The sequence below is a fragment of the Amblyraja radiata genome, chromosome 23 (genome assembly GCF_010909765.2).
Source record: "Amblyraja radiata isolate CabotCenter1 chromosome 23, sAmbRad1.1.pri, whole genome shotgun sequence".
NCBI classification, from domain to species: Eukaryota; Metazoa; Chordata; class Chondrichthyes; order Rajiformes; family Rajidae; genus Amblyraja; species Amblyraja radiata.
Window position 1 is genome coordinate 3713530 of NC_045978.1, and position 19223 is coordinate 3732752.

Sequence of the window (19223 nt, forward strand, 5' to 3'; positions counted from 1 at the left end):
TCCATTCAGGTTTCCTAAGTGGGACAGGGGCATTAGGAGTTAGGACTAAAACTACTTCAATGTTTTAAGTGTCCGTACAAAGTGAGTAGGGAGAGGCCAGCACGACCCATAGTTCATCAGAACAGCATATATCTTTTAGTTTAGTTTAGTAGATACAGCGTGGAAACAGGCCCTTTGACCCACCGAGTCCGCACCGACCAGCGATCCCCGCACATTAACACTACCCTACACACACTGGGGACAATTTACATTCATAGCAAGCCAATTAACCAACAAACCTGCACGTCTTTGGAGTGTGGGAGGAAACCGAAGATCTCGGAGAAAACCCACGCTGTCACGGGGAGAACGTACAAACTCTGTACAGACAGCACCCGTAGTCGGGATCGAACCCGGGTCTCCGGCGCTGTATTCGCTGTAAGACAGCAACTCTACCGCGGCACCACCGTGGCCGAGAGTCTTTGACCAAGTTGATGGGCTTCCAGTTGCGTTGTGGAGAAAGGACAGACCATTGGGGCTTGACAGCTGACCTAAGCAGCGGTCCATTGTAAAAATGGAATGTATTACAAATGAATGAAGTACAGAAAGATTGAGGAGCATGAATAACAAAAGCTTAGCAGGAAGGTGCAGCTAGAATCCAGGACAACAAGTGATAAACTAGTGAGGGCTTGTACACTCTGGAGTTTAGAAGGATGAGAGGATATCTCACTGAAATATATAAAAATTTAAGGGCTTGGACACGCTAGAGGCAGGAAACATGTTCCCGATGTTGGGGGAGTCCAGAACCAGGGGCCACACAGTTTAAGAATAAGGAGTAAGTCATTTAGAACGGAGACGAGGAAACACTTTTTCTCACAGAGAGTGGTGAGTCTGTGGAATTCTCTGCCTCAGAGGGCGGTGGAGGCTGGTTCTCTGGATGCTTTCTAGAGAGAGCTAGATAGGGCTCTTAAAGATAGCGGAGTCAGGGGATATGGGGAGAAGGCAGGAACGGGGTACTGATTGGGGATGATCAGCCATGATCATATTGAATGGCGGTGCTGGCTCGAAGGGCCGAATGGCTTACTCCTGCACCTATTGTCTATTGTCTATTAAAGGGCCAGTCCCACTTGGTGATTTTTTTCGGCGACTGCCGGCATCATTGACTGACGTATCAGGTCACCGAAAAAGTCGCGGCGTGACGCGGCGTGATGACGTATCGACGCGCGGTGTTTTTTTCAATTCTTGCAACATTTTTTTTGTCGCCGCTGGATTTTGAAATGTTCAAAATCTTTTGTTGACCCTGATATGACACCGGCAGTCTCCGGTCGAAACAATCCCCATGTGGGACAGGCCCTGGAGTCTCACATGAAGCCACATAGTTACAAGATAAGATCATCATGAGATCATAAGCGATAGGAGTAGAATTAGGCCATTCGGCCCATCAAGTCTTCTCCACCATTCAAGCATGGCTGTTCTATCGCTCTCTTCTAACCCTATTCTCCTGCCTTCTCCCCATAATCCCTGACACCCGTACTCAGCAGGACAGGCAACATCTCTGGAGAAAAGTAATAGGTGACGTTTCGGGTCGAGACCCTTCTTCAATATGATCATGTTGATTCATTCCAGACCTCAATTAGTCTTCTGGATGAGCTCCCTGGGCTTTCAATAATGAGCTTAACACCTCTTTAAGCATCTCCAGACGCCAGTCTGAAGAAGGGTTTCGGCCCGAAACGTTGCCTATTTCCTTCGCTCCTTAGATGCTACTGCACCCGCTGAGTTTCTCCAGCACCTTTGTCGACACACGTACTAATCAAGAATATATCTAAGGTAGACAAAAACGCTGGAGAAACTCAGCGGGAGAGGCAGCATCTATGGAGCGAAGGAAATAGGCGACGTTTCGGGTCGAGACACTTCTTCAGACCCGAAACGTCACCTATTTCCTTCGCTCCGTAGATGCTGCCTCACCCGCTGTGTTTCCCCAGCATTTTTGTCTACCTTCGATTTTCCAGCATCTGCAGTTCCTTCTTAAACAAGAATATATCTATCTCTGTCTTAAATATATCCACTGACTTTTCCTCCACAGCCTTCTGTGGCAAAGCATTCCACAGATTCACTACCCTCTGACTAAAGAAATTCCTCCTCGTCTCTTTCCTAAAAGAACGTCCTTTAATTCTGAGGCTGTGACCTCCAGTCCTAGACTCTCCCACTAGTGGAAGCATCCTCTCCACATCCACTCTATACAAGCCTTTCACTATTCTGTACGTTTCAATGAGGTCCCCCCCTCATTCTTCGTCTAAACAATCAGGGAACAGTCACTTAAAATTACAAGAAGCTTACACAAAGGGTGGTGATGATCTGGAATTATTTTTCCCAGAGGGTTGATCCCCCCTGGAGGTGCTCAAAGAGGTGTTAAGCACATTATTGAAAGCCTGGGGAAGCCTGGTTTAGAAGACGGATTTAGGTCTGGAATGAATCAACATGATCATATTGAAGAAGGGTCTCGACCCGAAACGTCACCCATTCCTTTTCTCCAGAGATGTTGCCTGTCCCGCTGAGTTACTCCAGCATTTGGTGTCTATCTCTGATCATATTGAACAGCGAGGCAGGCACGAGTTGGCTGTTGGGTGAACAAAACTCAAAGATAGACACAAAGTGCTGGATTAACTCAACGGGTCAGGCAGCATCGCTGGAGAAGTAGGGATGGGTGACGTTTCGGGTCGGGAGAAAGGTCCTGCCCCGAAACGTCAACCATCTCCAGGTGTGCCGCTGAGTTAATCCAGCACTTGGTGTCTATCTTCGGTATAAAACAACATCTGCAGTTCCTTTCTACACAAAAAACGCAAAGGTAATCAGGTGTACAAAAATAAAATAGTGAAAATATCTCACGGGTTTATCTAGCTGAAGAGGTGCAGTTGGTAGAGCTGCTGCCTCACAGTGCCAGAGACCCAGGTTTGATCCTGACCTTGGGTGCTGTCGGCGTGGAGTTGGCAAGTTCTCCATGTGACCGCGTGGGTTTCCTCCGAGTGCTCCAGTTTCCTCCCACAACCCAAAGATGTGCAGGTTTGTAGGTTAATTGGCCCCCTGTAAATTCCTTCTGCTGTGGAAGGAATGGATGTTCAAGTGGGTTAATATGGAACCAGTGTGAAAGGATGATTGATGGTTGGTGTGTAGTCAGGGGAGGGCCTGTTTTCATGCTGTATCTCTAAACTAAACTAAAGTAAACTAGTGAAAACATGCTCTCCACATCCACTCTATCCAGGCCTTTCATTATTCGGTAAGATTCAATGAGATCCACCCTCTTCCTTCTAAACTCCAGCGAGCACAGGCCCAGTGCCATCAAACGCTCATCAAACGTTAACCCTATCATCCCCAAGATCACTCTCGTAAACCAGAAAACCAGAAGGGTTTGCAGGAAAAAATGTTCCCAATGTTGGGGGGAGTCCAGAACCAGTTTAAGAATAAGGGGTAGGCTATTTAGGACTGAGGTGAGGAAAAACGTTTTCACCCGTAGAGTTGTGAATCTGTGGAATTCTCTGCCACAGAAGGCAGTGGAGGCCAATTCACTAGATGTTTTCAAGAGAGAGTTAGATAGAGCCCTTAGGGCTAACGGAATCAAGGGATATGGGGAGAAAGCAGGAACGGGGCACTGATTTTGGATGATCAGCCATGATCATATTGAATGGCGGTGCTGGCTCGAAGGGTCGAACGGCCTAATCCTACAATACAATACAATACAATACAATTCAATTTATTGTCATTTGGACCCCTTGAGGTCCAAACGAAATGTTGTTTCTGCAGCCATACATTACAAACAAATAGACCCGAGACACAACACAGTTTACACAAACATCCATCACATCGTTGTGATGGAAGGCAAAAAAAAACTTATCTCTGGTATTTTGTATGTTTCTAAAGTAAACTGAAGATGTAGGAATCAAACGTAGCGGTGGTATCGTTCAGCTGTGTACATGTGGAAAGAGGCAACATATTTTCCGTTGGGTGTGTAAGAAAGAACTTTAAATGCTGGTTTACACCGAAGATAGACACGGAGTGCTGAAGTAACTCAGCGGGTCAGGCAGCATCTCTGGAGAAAAAGGATGGGTGGCCTATTCAGTCGGGAGTCTTATTATTCAGACTGAAAAAGAGGATGAAGTTGGCAAGGGCAGGATGTGCAAGTCGACACGAAACGTCACCTATTCCTTTTCTCCAGAGATGCTGTCTGACTCGCTGAGTTTCTCCAGCAATTTTGTGTACCTTCGATCTTCCAGCATCTCCAGTTCCTTCTTGAATACTCCACCTTTGTGTGTGTCTATCTTTACAACTATTGTGAGATCCAGTAAGATCTTCGTGGGACAGTAGCGCCTCACTAGAGAGTGGCCTGCATTGCTTATACTCCGCGTGTCTTCTCCCCTCTCACATCGGGAAAAAGGTACAGAAGTGTGAAAACGCACACCTCCAGATTCAGGGACAGTTTCTTCCCAGCTGTTATCAGGCAACTGAACCATCCTACCACAACCAGAGAGCGGTCCAGAACTATTATCTACCTCATTGGTGACCCTCGGACTATCCTTGATTGGACTTTGTCTTGCACTAAACGTTATTCCCTTACCATGTACCTGGACACTGTAAATGGCTCAATTGTAATTACGTATTGTCTTTATGCTGACTGGATAGCACGCAACAAAAGCTTTTCACCGTACCTTGGTACAAGTGACAATAAACTAAGCTAGTCTAGATTAATGTCAAGATATTTGGGGGAATGAAGAGAAAACAAACTCAAAGGGCCGATTGGCTTTTTCCTATTCCTCATTCTCATGATCTTATGTTCTTCTTATCTATTACCTGAATGGTGGCCGATTAGGAAAAGGGGAGATGCAACGAGACCTGGGTGTCATGGTGCACCAGTCATTGAAAGTAGGCATGCAGGTGCAGCAGGCAGTGAAGAAAGCGAATGGTATGTTAGCATTCATAGCAAAAGGATTTGAGTATAGGAGCAGGGAGGTTCCACTGCAGTTGCACAGGGTTTTGGTGAGACCACACCTGGAGTATTGCGTACAGTTTTGGTCTCCAAGTCTGAGGAAAGACATTCTTACCATAGAGGGGGTACAGAGAAGGTTCACCAGACTGATTCCTGGGATGTCAAGACTTTCATATGAAGAAAGACTGGATAGACTCGGCTTGTACTCGCTAGAATTTAGAAGATTGAGGGGGGATCTTACAGAAACTTACAAATTTCTTAAGGGGTTGGACAGGCTAGAAGCAGGAAGATTGTTCCCGATGTTGGGGAGGTCCAGAACAAGGGGTCACAGTTTAAGGATAAGGGGGAATTCCTTTAGGACCGAGATTTTTCACACAGAGAGTGGTGAATCTCTGGAATTCTCTGCCACAGAAGGTAGTTGGGGCCAGTTCATTGGCTATATTTAAGAGGGCTAGATGTGGCCCTTGTGGCGAAAGGGATCAGGGGGTATGGAGAGAAGGCAGGTATAGGATACTGAGTTGAATGATCAGCCATGATCATGTTGAATGGCCGTGCAGGCTCGAAGTGCCGAATGGCCTACTCCTGCACCTATTTTCTATGTTTCTATGTTTCTTGCACCTGGATTATGTGCTCACAGACAATAGACAATAGGTGCAGGAGTAGGCCATTCGGCCCTTCGAGCCAGCACCGCCATCCAATGTGATCATGGCTAATCATCCACAATCAGTGCCCCGTTCCTGCCTTCTCCCCATATCCCCTGACTCCGCTATCTTTAAAAGCCCCATCCAGCTCTCCCTTGAAAGTATCCAGAGAACCGGCCTCCACCGCCCTCTGAGGCAGAGAATTCCACAGTGACAAGGATTTATGGGAGTTAACGCAGAACTTAATTTATAAATATCATACTGAGCATACTGAGCTCGATAGATATTTGTTCTTCTGTAAAGATGTATGGTCTTGAGTTTCACATTATTTTGCTGCTATTGTTTTTTTTGCCTCTGTGCTGCTTCAACTTTTTACGATAAATCAAATTGAGGTTTGCACGATTGAATCACGTTGTGTGTTTCTTTCTGTTGAAGGAGGTAAGATTTATGAGAAAGACCCGACACAATAATCCAGTTCTGAAGAACTTGCTGGAACGGTTAAAAAAAAAGGGCTCAAAGTGCTGGAGTAACTCTACTGTTTCTTCTTTTGTGTGGCGTGCACAGCCTAAAGTTGTTGGACAACTTATTCTATTTGATCTTCTGTTTGTGCACGTCGAGTTAGAAACATATATACATAGAAAATAGGTGCAGGAGTAGGTCATTCGGCCCTCCGAGCCTGCACCGCCATTCAATATGATCATGGCTGATCATCCAACTCAGTATCCTGTACCTGCCTTCTCTCCATACCCCCTGATCCCTTTAGCCACAAGGGCCACATCTAACTCCCTCTTAAATATAGCCAATGAACTGGCCTCAACTACCTTCTGTGGCAGAGAGTTCCAGAGATTCACCACTCTCTGTGTGAAAAAAAGTTTTTCTCATCTCGGTCCTAAAGGATTTCCCCGTTATCCTTAAGCTGTGACCCCTTGTCCTGGACTTCCCCAACATCGGGAACAATCTTCCTGCATCTAGCCTGTCCAACCCCTTAAGAATTTTGTAAGTTTCGATAAGATCCCCTTCAATCTCCTAAATTCTAGCGAGTACAAGCCGAGTTGATTGCATTAGTCGAAACAGGGCGGACCACGTGAAGGCTGCAATCTTCCACCCCCTGGAGTAACTCAGCAATTCTGGAGAATATGGATGGGTGACGTTTCTGGTCAAGACCCTTCTGCGGGTCAGACCTGGAAGCAGGCCCTTCAGCCCAACTTGCCCACACCAACCAACATGCCCCCATCTACACTGGTCCCACCTGCCTGGGTTTCGCCCATATCCCTCTAACCTTATCCTTTCCATGTACCTGTCTGAATGTTTCTTAAACGTTATGATAGTACTTGACTCAACTACATCCTCCAGCAGCTCGTTCCATACACCCACGTTACCCCTCAGATTCCGATTAAATCTTTCCTCCCTCACCTTAAACCCATGTCCTCTGGTTCTCGATTCTCTTACTCTGAGTCAAAGACTCTGTGCGTTTACCCGATCTATTCTGGTTGATGCTGTTTCTGTAGTTTGTTTGAGACTTTCTTTATTATTAAGACTTAAGTTTCCCTCTTCATTTGTGTGTCTGTAAGTAACGATTTCTTCTGTCATTTGCAATGGGAGCGGGTCATTAGGGCTGGAAATGGATAGCAAAGATCCTATAGCGGAGCAAGATGGACCACTCCTGCTAAATGCAATGGGCAGACATGTAGTACGCAACGGAGCGGAACGTGGGCGTTTTTTTCATCCATTTCAGTAACCCGACCCGACCCGCAGTGTAATCAACGTTGCGGGGGAACAGTTTGTGTTAATAAATTAAAATTCTAAAAATGAGGAGAAGATTTTTACCAAATAACTTTTATTTTTACGAGGATGTTTCCGTAACCGGCTTCCGTCTCCGCACTAATATCCTACGGGATCTTTGATGCAGAGACGGAAGCCGGTTACGGAAATGGGGCCGACAATTACCCATGAATCTGCCCATGACCGTACTACATCTTTTTCGTCGAGTGGACTATCTTGCTCGCTATAGGATCTTTGATGGATAGGGCGCAGGTTTATTAGTCACGTGGACCGAGGTGCAGTGAAAAGCTTTTGTTCACATGCTGTCCAATCAAATCAGATAATTCTATACATAAATCCAATATGAAAGATAGATTCATTCATCATCGTTGTAAACATTAGCGACCCAGTGGCGCTGGTTTCCAACGGGAACGGCGACGGACGCACCACACATCTCTGTCCTCCAGTTCCTGCGGACTTCCGCCGCTGGAAGTCTAGGATGTTGGTGTGTGTGTGCTTTATCATCATTCCTTACAATGCCGTGTACGACAGTGATCGCAACTTCTACTGAAGTGTGGATGGCCGTTGGCTCGCTAGGAGCTCATCTGCCATTTGACAGGTCTTGTTTCTGGTCCTGCTGGGGGTCCACAGCCCCCTCCTCACCTGGCAAACCAGGTGGGGGGAGACGGTTTAGCCGCCGACTATCCGACCATGGAGGAGGTAGCACGGGATTACATGGTACCCATGGCGGGGGGGGGGGGGGGGGGGGGGGGGGGGGGGGGATCTCCCCCCTGACCTGACCTGAATGAAAGATAGAGCAAAGAGAAAAATCCCAGAGTGTAGAATATAGTTTCTCAGCATTGTAGTGTAATAGTTCCAGAGAAAGACTCCAATGTCCACAATGAGATAGGTTGGAAAATTGGGTCTGCCCCGAGCTTAGGGAAGAGGCCCGGTTTCAATCCTGACCTTGGTTGCTGTCTGTGTGGAGTTTGCACGTTCTCCCTGTGACCATACTGATTTCCTCTGGTTGCTCCAGCTTCCTCCCCCATCCCAAAGACGTGCGGTTTTACTGATTAATTGACCTTAGTGTGCAGGGAGTGGATGAGAAAGTGTGATGACACAGAACGAGTGTGAACGGGTGATCAGCATGGACTCGGTGGGCCGAACGGCCTGTTACCGTGCTGTACCTGTGAATGATACAATGACACTGCGTTTTCAGTCTGTGTGCTTCTGAAGTGTGCAGAGGCTGCAATGTCGTTTATATTATATGTGTAGTGAAGATAGACACAAAAAGCTGGAGTAACTCCGCGGGCCACTGGATGTTTATATATATTGGTGAGTAATTTGTTTGTGCGAGAGAGTGCAATATCGTTGATGTTAACTGTGTTCAGTGTGGTTACTGCACCAGCCAGTATCTACACAGTACAATGTAGTTTATCGATGTGTGTGGCTTCATGTGGCAGTCAGAGACCACAATGTTGTGTGCATTAGTTTCTGAACTACTCGGAATTCAGTTTCAATTTCTGTGTAGTGTACATATGTCAAAGAATTAGACAATAGACAATAGACAATAGGTGCAGGAGTAGGCCATTCGGCCCTTCGAGCCATGATTCAATGTGATCATGGCTGATCATCCCCAATCAGTACCCCGTTCCTGCCTTCTCCCCATATCCCCTGACTCTGCTATTCTTAAGAGCCCTATCTAGCTCTCTCTTGAAAGTATCCAGAGAACCTGCCTCCACCTCCCTCTGAGGCAGAGAATTCCACAGACACACCACTCTCTGTGAGAAAAAGTGTTTCCTCGTCTCCGTTCTAAATGGCTTACTCCTTATTCTTAAACTGTGGCCCCTGGTTCTGGACTCCCCCAACATCGGGAACACGTTTCCTGCCTCTAGCGTGTTCAAGCCCTTAACAATCTTATATGTTTCAATGATCCGGAGCACCCGGAGAAAATCCACACCGGTCACGGGGAGAAGGTACAACATACAGGACCAGACAGGATCGAACCCGGGTCTCTGGTGCTGTAAGGCCGCAAATCTACCGCTGCGCCACTGTGCTGCCATTATTGCCTCTTTACTTCTATACACAGAGCACCATTGTCACTCATGTGGACCACTGGGGTGGTATCCCTTCCATTGTTTAAGGGACTGTGCCCCTCAATATCCAACAGGAGAAGGGCCCTAGAATATGATGCTCCCCCACAGAGTTTCTGTGTGGTTGCACCGAGGTTTTTTATTTCAAAAATAAATTTTATTCCCAGTAAAAATATATCTACAAAACTGTAGAAAAAACCTTGAAAAACCTTCCTGGTGTCGACCTTGTATCATGCTCAGTGTTGTTGACATCTGCCTTGTAGAGTGGTATAGTAGGGTGGAGCTGCTGCCTGACAGTGCCAGGGACCTAGGATGGATCCTGACCTCGGGTGCTGTCTGTGTGGAGTTCGCATGTTCCTGGGTTTTTACAAGACCGAGTGTGTTTCCTCCGGGTGCCCCAGTTTCCTCTTACATCCCAAAGACATGTGGAGGAAGGAACTGCAGGTGCTGGTTTACCCCGAAGATAGACTGAAAATGCTGGAGTAACTCGGCGGGACTGGCAGCATCTCTGGAGGGAAGGAATAGGTGACGTTTCGGATCGAGACCCTTCTTCAAACTGAGAGTCAGGGGAGAGGGAGTCTAAAGATATGGAACGGGTAAGGCGTGAAAACGACAGATCAAAGTAGATGCAGCTGAGGAAATGTAGAATGGTACATTGTTAGCTGAGGGGAATAAGGTGATAATGAGGCACATAATCAGTAAAATTTAATCAGGACTGAAACTAGTTGGTGAACTCGGATAGACAATAGACAATAGACAATAGGTGCAGGAGTAGGCCATTCGGCCCTTCGAGCCAGCATCACCATTCAATGTGATCATGCCTGATCATCCCCAATCAGTACCCCGTTCCTGCCTTCTCCCCATATGTCCTGACTCCGCTATTTTTAAGAGCCCTATCTAGCTCTCTCTTGAAAGCATCCAGAGAACCGGCCTCCACTGCTCTCTGAGGCAGAGAATTCCACAGACTCACCACTCTCTGTGAGAAAAAGTGTTTCCTCGTCTCCGCTCTAAATGGCTTACCCCTTATTCTTAAACTGTGGCCCCTGGTTCTGGACTCCCCCAACATCGGGAACACGTTTCCTGCCTCTAGCGTGTTCAAGCCCTTAACAATCTTATATGTTTCAATGGGGAGGAAAGGATGGAGAGGGAGTGGAAAAGCAAGGGTTAATTTGAAGTTAGAGAAATCAATATTCACACTGCTGGGTTGGGAAGGTGCTGTTCCTTCAATTTGCGTTGGGCTTCACTCTGACAGTGGAGGACTCAGGGACAGTAATGCCATCTGTGTGCATGGGGTACTGACCTTCCCATTGATGCACATCCCTGCAGCCTGCAGTGTGCATGCTGCAGTGACTTCCCCACCCATGCATTAACACTAATGCACACCGCTGCAGCCTGCGATGTGCTGACCTCCTCACCCAAGCAGGGACACTAATGCACACCCCTGCATCCTTCAATGTGTGTGTGAGGCAGTGATCCCAATCACCCATGGACAGTAATGCAGACCACTGCAGCCTGCTCATAGGGTACTGACCTCCTCACCCATGCATTGACACTAATGCACACCACTGCAGCCTTCAGTTTGCTGACCTCCCCATTCAAGCAGGGACACTGATGCACACCTTTGCAGCCTGTAGTGTGTGTGTGTGTGTGCAGGGGGTACTGACACCAACAATGCCTTGGCACTAATGCACACCCCTGCAGCCTGCACTGTGTGCATGGGGTACTGACCTCCCCACTGATGCAGGGACAGTAATGCACGCCCATGCATGAGAAAGTGAGCTCCCAGCCATGCATTGCCATTAATGCACACCCCTGCAGCCTGCACTGTGGTGTACATGGGGCAGTGACACAGTGACCTGGAGGGGACCTATCCCCCCCCCTCTCCCCCCTATGTTTTGAGAGGTGGGGGACAATTCCCCCCCATGTTTTGTGACCTGGGTGCTACAGCCAGTCCCAGGTCTGGATGTAACGCCCAGGTCGCGAAAACTAATTGAAAAAAATACGCCTGCGAACCGGATGATTTTGGGTTATGGGCCGGATCCGGCCCTTGAGCCGTAGGTTGTGGGCCCCAAGATGTTAGGCCTCATGGTGTCCCCCACCCCTTCCCCCCCCCCCATGTTTTAAAAGCGATTTTAAACCCGGCCATGCATGCATTAGAACTAATGCACTCCCTGCAGCATGTGGCGACCTTCCCAGCTATGCATTGGCAGTAGTGCACATCCTTGCAGCAGCAGTGTGCGCGCGCATGGGGCTGTGATATCCCTAGCTATGCATTGCACTAATGCACCTTTGCAGTGTGTGACGACCACCCCAACCAGACACCGACAGTAGTGAACACTCCTGCAGCACCATGTGTGCAAGGGGCAGTGACCCCCCCCCCCCCCAGCCATGCATCGGCACTAATGCACCCCTACATTGTGTGCTGACCTCCCAAACAATGCATTGGTACAAATGCAGCCCTGCAACGTGTGTATGCAAGGGGCGGTAACCTCACCAGTCATGCATTGGCATTAATGGACCCCCTTTGCTGCAGCAGTGTATGTGCACGGGGCAGCGGCCTCCCCCAGCCATGCATTAGCACCAGTGCATCCTCCTGTGCAGCAACGTGCACAGGACAGCGCCCCCCACCCCAGCCATGCATCTGCACTAGTGCACCGGTCCATTGCAGCAGCAGTGTATGGGCACGGGGCAGCGACCTCCCCAGCCATGCATTTGCACTAGTGCATTGCTCCCCTGCAACAGCAGTGTATGTGCACGGGACAGTGAGCATGCATTAACACTAATGCACCGCTCCCCTGCAGCAGCAATGGATGTGCACGGGGCAGCGACCTCCCCAGCCATGCATTAGCACTAGTGCATCCCTAGCCAGCAGCAGCAGCAGCAACAGCAGCAGCAGCGTTGCTGGGGGGAGGAGGGGAGGGGTGGGTCTGCCGCTCTACCCACAATACCAGGCTGGCCGTTTCCGCTGGCGGCCGGAGCGGCTTCCTGGTGAAGAGCGGGGCCGTGTGTGGGGGAGACGGACACGGACACAGACACGGAGACAGAGACAGAGACAGAGACAGACCCCTGCCGCCACCGCCCCCGCCCCACACACACACACACACACCGACCTACATGGGACCGAGGTGAGTGGAGGTTACAGTCACAGCCACAGCCACAGCCCCCCCCGGGGGTGAAGGAGGGAGGGAGCGGGCGGGTGGGGGCGAGGGCGAGGTCCGGGCCCAGACAACCAACCAACGCCCCGGCCCCGGGTAGAGCTGAGGCCCCGCTTCCCCCCCCCTGTGGGCGGCTGCAGCCTCTCCCCGGGGAGCGCGGCCTGGACCGGCCCTCATTGTCTCCCCCCCCCTTCTCCACTCGTTGTTTACCCCCTTCTCCCTCATTGTCCACCCTTATCCCTCTCCCCTCATTGTCCCCCACTCCCCCTCCTCTCTCCCCTTCCCCCACTCCCCTCCCCCTCCTCTCTCCCCTTCCCCCACTCCCCTCCTCTCTCTTCTCTCCCCTTACTCCCCTCCCCCTCCTCTCTCCCCACTCCCCCTCCTCTTCCCCCACTCCCCTCCCCCTCCTCTCTCCCCTTCATCCACTCCCCTCCCCCTCCTCTCTCCCCTTCCCCCACTCCCCTCCCCCTCCTCTCTCCCCTTTCCCCACTCCCCTTCCTCTCTCCCCTTCCCCCACTCCCCTCCCCCTCCTCTCTCCCCTTCCCCCACTCCCCTCCCCCTCCTCTCTCCCCTCCTCTCTCCCTTTCTCCCCTCCCCCTCTCTCTCCACTTCCCCCTCCCTCTCTCTCCCTCTCTCCCCTCCCCCCCCCCCTCTCTTTCTCTCTCTCTCTCTCTCTCCCTTCCCTCCCCCTCCCCTCTCTATGTCTGGATAATCCTGTTTTTTTTTAATTTACTTCTTGGTTTTAATGTTACTTCAGTCAGATTTCTTGGTCAAATTCTCTATTTTTTTTAAGCGAAAGTCTTGATAAACTAGAAACAAGGAAGTCCAGATGCTGGAGTCTTGAGTACTGGCTATTTACAAACTATTTCAGCAGTGTACAGTCCTTCTTTCAGCCATGTGCCTCTTGCTTTTTGTTTTGATAAATAAGTGATTTTGATGAGATTCCACATGCTGAAATAGGTGGTGTAAACGACGAGATTTCAAGAAGTGAATCTTGAGTTTTTAGACGTGGTATTTAAGTGTTTTGATTTACACTTGTTTCTTCCTTTTTGTTGTGATAAATAAATGGTTCGGAGTATGTTCTAAATGTTGAAGTATTTGATGTGATCAGAGGGATGTTTTAATGGATAACAAATTGAAATGAATCCTTTTTTAGACATAGTATTGAAATGTTGTGATTCCCACTTAATTATTGTTTTCCCATAGTAAATTGGGAAAATCAAGAGTCAAGAATGTTTAATTGTCATATGTATTGACAATGGAACAATTAAATTATTAATGTAGAAGTCTTACTGCCGTTTTTAAACCCAAGTTAATGTCTATTTAATTCCGTGCTTAGATCAAAACACAGGAAATTAATCCGTTTGAGTAAATGTAATTTTTAAAAATTACCTACAAAAATGGTATGTTTATGGTGGTCACATTGAGTTGGTTGTCAATGTCATTAAAAAAGCACCAAATATTGGAAATGTGGAATTAAATGGAAACCAATATCTGCAAAGGAAAAGCTAATTATGTATATTGGAACAAAAAAAAAATCAGTAAGATGTTATTTTTTTTGTAAATAGAATGATTTTTAAACTTCCTAATCTAACTGCAATTTAAAAGTTACCCCAGCCCTTGTGTATCTTTTTGTGTAATTTAAAATGCTCATGTAAAACACACATCCCTTTTTTTTTCAATGGGGGGGTTTCCATTTTGGTTGGGAAACTTGAATAATTGACTCCCGCTATTGGTGGGGTGATTGTACGCCCACATCCTCCATTCTCTTGGCACCCATCTGCTCCAGCAGGTCAGGCACATCAAGCCATTACAAGCTGCAGAGGCTGTTTAAATTCTCCCACTTCCTGATTGGAATTTCCAACGAGAACAGAGATATCCCAGAAAGGGCTGTCCCGTTTTCACCGTTTCACTGCTGGTGCCCTCAAATAATTAGTAATACTCGCTGTTTCACAGTTCATGTTTTATATCGCGGTGCAGTTGGAATAGAGTTCCTGTGATCGATCCTACATTATTTACCGAACAATTGGCTCGGTTTTGGATTTTTTTGTTTTTTAAAGAGCATGTAGTCATTGAACATAGAACAGTACAGTGTATAGGGAGGAACTGCAGATGCTGGTTTAAACCGAAGACAGACACAACAGCTGGAGTAACTCAACGGGTCAGGCAGCATCTCTGCCGAAAAGGAGCAGGTGACGTTTCGGGTTGAGACCCTCCTTCAGAATAGGACAGCACAGTAACATGCCCATCGGCCCACATTGTACCGAACATCGCGGCAAGTTACACTGATCTAATTTGCCATTTACATGATCCATATACCTATTCCCAACTCTTCCATTTGCCTATCTGTAACAAATCAATAATTTCAGCATTAACATTTGTGCTATGACCTGTTAACCTACATTAAGTTTGATAAATAAGTTTTGAATCCATTAAATGGAAATTTGACGAGAGCATTTGAAATTTGCGTTCCAATAGACAATAGGTGCAGGAATAGGCCATTCGGCCCTTCGAGCCAGCACTGCCATTCAATGTGATCATGGCTGATCATCCCCAATCAGTACCCCGTTCCTGCCTTCTCCCCATATCCCCTGACTCCGCTATTTTTAAGAGCCCTATCTAGCTCTCTCTTGAAAGTATCCAGAGAACCCGCCTCCACAGCCCTCTGAGGCAGAGAATTCCACAGACTCACAACTCTGTGAGAAAAAGTGTTTCCTCGTCTCCGTTCTAAATGGCTTACTCCTTATTCTTAAACTGTGGCCCCTGGTTCCCTTTATCTTTGATTATTGTTTAACTTGTTTGATGCCTTTGTATAATCATGCCATTTAGTATTATACGGAAGTTGCATGCATGTGATTATTTTAAAAGTAATTAAGAGTGAGGAACTAGAGACCCAGACAGAGAACTAAATACAGTACAGTAACCCCATAATGTTTAAGAAGGAACTGCAGATGCTGGAAAATCGAAGGTCGACAAGAATGCTGGAGAAACTCAGCAGGTGAGGTAGCATCTATGGAGCGAAGGAAATAGGCAACGTTTCGGGTCGAGCTGCCTCACCCGCTGAGTTTTTGCAGCATTTATGTCTACCTCCAGTAAACCCATGAAGCCTGGAAGAAAGATAAAATAGTTTGCGAAGGAGTGGGGCTCATTAAAGGGCGAACCTGGACTTTGAAACCGACAGCACTGACCGGGTTCTTACTGAATGAGTACTTAGCATCTGTCTTCACCCGGCAAGAATGTGCTACCAATGTAGAATTGAATGAGGAGATAATTGAGACCCCTGACTATGTTTTCTTAAAAAGAAATGATAGCACAGATTGGGATTTTGAGGGGGAAACCCAGGGGGAAAATTACTGGGCACTGCTCATATTCTTCCAATGCACCATGAATACTGGGGAACGCCGAGTTTAACCAATGTGAGGGGATTTTATTTTGATGAAATGTAGTCTGAGGAAGGTTCCTGACCTGAAATGTCCCCCCCCCCCCCCCGAGATGCTGCCCGACCCGCTGAGCTCCTCCAGCACTTTGTGCTTTTCAACAAATGTAATTGATGGTGTTGGTACAGTCAATAGACAATAGGTGCAGGAGTAGGCCATTCTGCCCTTTGGGCCAGTCAGTGTGGTGGCCTGTGGATCTCTGGAAGGCTTTATTGCTGCATTATAGCCTTATCAGCAAAGGTGAAGTACTTGGTATGAACGAGACGTTGATTGCAATATATATGAAGCTGGCCACGTCATTGACAATGGGTGGTGATGGTAATTTGGGGGGGCGCGGTGGCGCAGCGGTAGAGTTGCTGCCTTACAGCACCAGAGACCCGGGTTCCATCCCGACTACGGGTGCTGTCTGTATGGAGTTTGTACGCTCTCCCTGTGACCCCGTGGGTTTTCCCCGGGTGCTCTGGTTTCCTCCCACACTCCAAAGACGTGCAGGTTTGTAATTTAATTATAAATAGTCCCTAGTGTTTAGGATAGTGCTAGTCTACGGAGTGATTACTGGATGGCACGGACTTGCTTGGCTAAAGGGCCTGTTTCTGTGCTGTATCTCTGAAGTAATGTTTTTCAAATTGGAAGGGGGGGAATAATGTAATTCCCCAGGGATTAGTGTTTTTTTAATTTTTTTTAATTGATTTAATGAGCAAGACTTGGGGATGCAAGCAATTTCTGAATTTGTGGATGACGCAAAATGTGACAGAATTGTACGTTGCTAAGAGATTAGTGATAGATTGTAGTAAAATATAAGCCGGTTCTTGCAAGATGAAGATTAATGTAGAGGGGACATATGTTTTGGTACAAAGACTGGGGGAAGCCATTTAAAGGATGCTGTACTAAAATGGGTGCCAGAACAAAGGGATATGAGCGCAAAACGTTGAAAGTGGCGGAAAGATGCGCAGTGCTGGAGTAACTCAGCAGGTCAGGCAGCATCTCTGGAGAATGCGAATGGGTGACATTTTGGGTCGGGGCTCTTCTTCAGGCAAGTTCGATGCGAAAGTAGTTTGAGCATAATGCTGGGCATTCTCAGACGAGACGAGGGATATAAAAGCTGAGAAGCTGTGCCGAACCTCTACCAAGCATTGGTTCAGCCTCAGCTGGAGTGTTGTGTTTAATGCAAAACGCATAGTGCTGCAGGAACAACACAGCAGGTCAGGCAGCGCTTGCGGAGGGAATGGGCAGGCGACGTTTTGGGCATGAAGAAAGGTCTTGACTCCCAGCATCCTCTGCATTCCCTCCATTGATGCTGCCTGACCCGCTGAGTTCCTCCAACACTTTACATTTTGCTCAAGATGCCTTGTGTTTCCATTGTGTTCAACAATTGGGCTGGTGGAAATATAAATATTTGGTTGCCATGTTAATGGAAGAATATACAAGCATGCGAGGGAATCGGGAAGGGAGTTGAGAGAATGATTCCTCTGATGAGGGATTGCAGTAACAAGCAAAGATCCTATAGAGCAAGATAGTCCACTCCTGCTAAATGCAATGGGCTGACGTGTAGTACGCAAAGGAGCGGAACGTGGGCCTTTTTTTCATCCATTTCCGTAACCGGACCCGACTCGCAGTGAATCAACATTGCGGGGGAACAGCTTGTGTTATTAAATTATAATTCTGAAAATGAGGAGAAGATTTTTCCCAAATAACTTTTATTTTAACGAGGATGTTTCCGTAACCGGCTTCCGTCTCCGCACTAGTATCCTATGGGATCTTTGGTGCGGAGACGGAAGCTGGTTACGGAAATGGGGCCGAAACTTACCCATGAAACTGCCCATGACCGTACTATGTCTTTTTCGTCGAGTGATCTATCTTGCTCGCTATAGGATCTTTGGTAACAATGGCAGGCGTATTAGAGAGGCTTGGTTGGTTTTTGTTTGGAGAAGAAAGAGGCATTTCGGAATGGTTTAATTGAAGTTCATAAAATAATGAAGGCTCTGGATTATGTGTTTTTTTTATTTGGCGGGGGTCAAAGACTGGAGATTGCTGGTGTAAAATGCAGAGGCGCAGAACGGGACGGGCTCTATGGCCCACAGTGCCTGTGCTGAACACAATGACAACGTAAACTCATCTCTTCTGCCAGCATGTGATCCATATCTAAAAGCTTCTTAAACGCCATATTTGTGACTCCTTCCACCACCATCCCTGGCAGGAAAACACGTTTAGTGTGTGGTTGGAATTTGAAATGCGCTGTCTGCTGATATGGTATAAACAGGTTAGATGGTAGCTTTCAAAGTGGAATATGTAAATGACAGTTGATGGGACATGAGACAAGTCCAAAGACGGGTAAAATTGGGAGTGGTGCGGAGAATTTAGATTTGTGTTTATTGTTGTCACATGTACCGTGGCACAGCGAAAAAACTAAATGTTCTGATCAGATAATGCCATACAATCTAAATACTTGAGTGCAGTAGGCAGATCAAAGTGGAAGATACAGAGTGCAGAGTGTAGTTCTCAGCATTGTAGCGCACCAGTTCCATAAACAAAGTCCAACGCCTGCAATGGGGTAGAGGTGACTCCGACAGTACCCCAGCTTATGGAGCCTCCATTCAGAAGCCTCTTGCGAGGGGAAGGAGCTGTTCCTGAGTAACTGGGATTGGGAATTTAGGATCACTGAATGGAGCTTTGCTCTTCTCCCTCTGTTCTTCTTCACCTCCGAATATTTATATCTCCTCCGGTCTGATCAGCTGCAAATAGCAAGCCTTCGTCATCCTCTTTCAGCCAGTCATTTATTTGATCTCTCTTGATTTTCACCAGATCACAGACATTCTTTTTGTTCACTTTACACCCCAACCCCAAGTTGCTTCAAACATCCTAGATGCAAACCTTTTCCTAGTTGTGTTAAAAGTGCATTGGCCCGAAATGTCATCCTTATTTCTTTCTCCGAATATGCTGTCTGACTTGCTGCATCTTTATACCGTTTTCTGTTTGTGATCTGTGATTGGTGCAATACTTGAAGGTTGCATTCAGAATGCGTCAGCAACAGATGAAAAATGTGTTTAATTATTAAATAAAAGACACGTAGTGCTGGATTAACTCAACGGGTCAGGCAGCGCCCCTGGAGAAAAAGGACAGGTGACGTTTCAGGTCGGCACCCTTCTTTAGACTGGTTTGGGGGGGGGGGGAGGGGAGAAAGG

The 19223-nt window shown here is 47.4% G+C and overlaps 1 protein-coding gene across 3 annotated transcripts in view; it reads left to right on the forward strand.

The window, feature by feature from the left end:
* The first annotated feature begins 12400 nt into the window (after positions 1–12400).
* The window catches only part of zbtb46 (zinc finger and BTB domain containing 46), a 51028-nt gene continuing 44205 nt past the window's right edge, over positions 12401–19223 (forward strand). For 2 of the 3 annotated variants that reach the window (XM_033041384.1, XM_033041382.1), the window contains exon 1: positions 12507–12574. The gene's annotated coding sequence lies outside the window, so the exon portion shown is untranslated. Of the gene's footprint in view, positions 12575–19223 lie in introns of all 3 variants that reach the window. The other variant, XM_033041383.1, reaches the window with a different exon arrangement.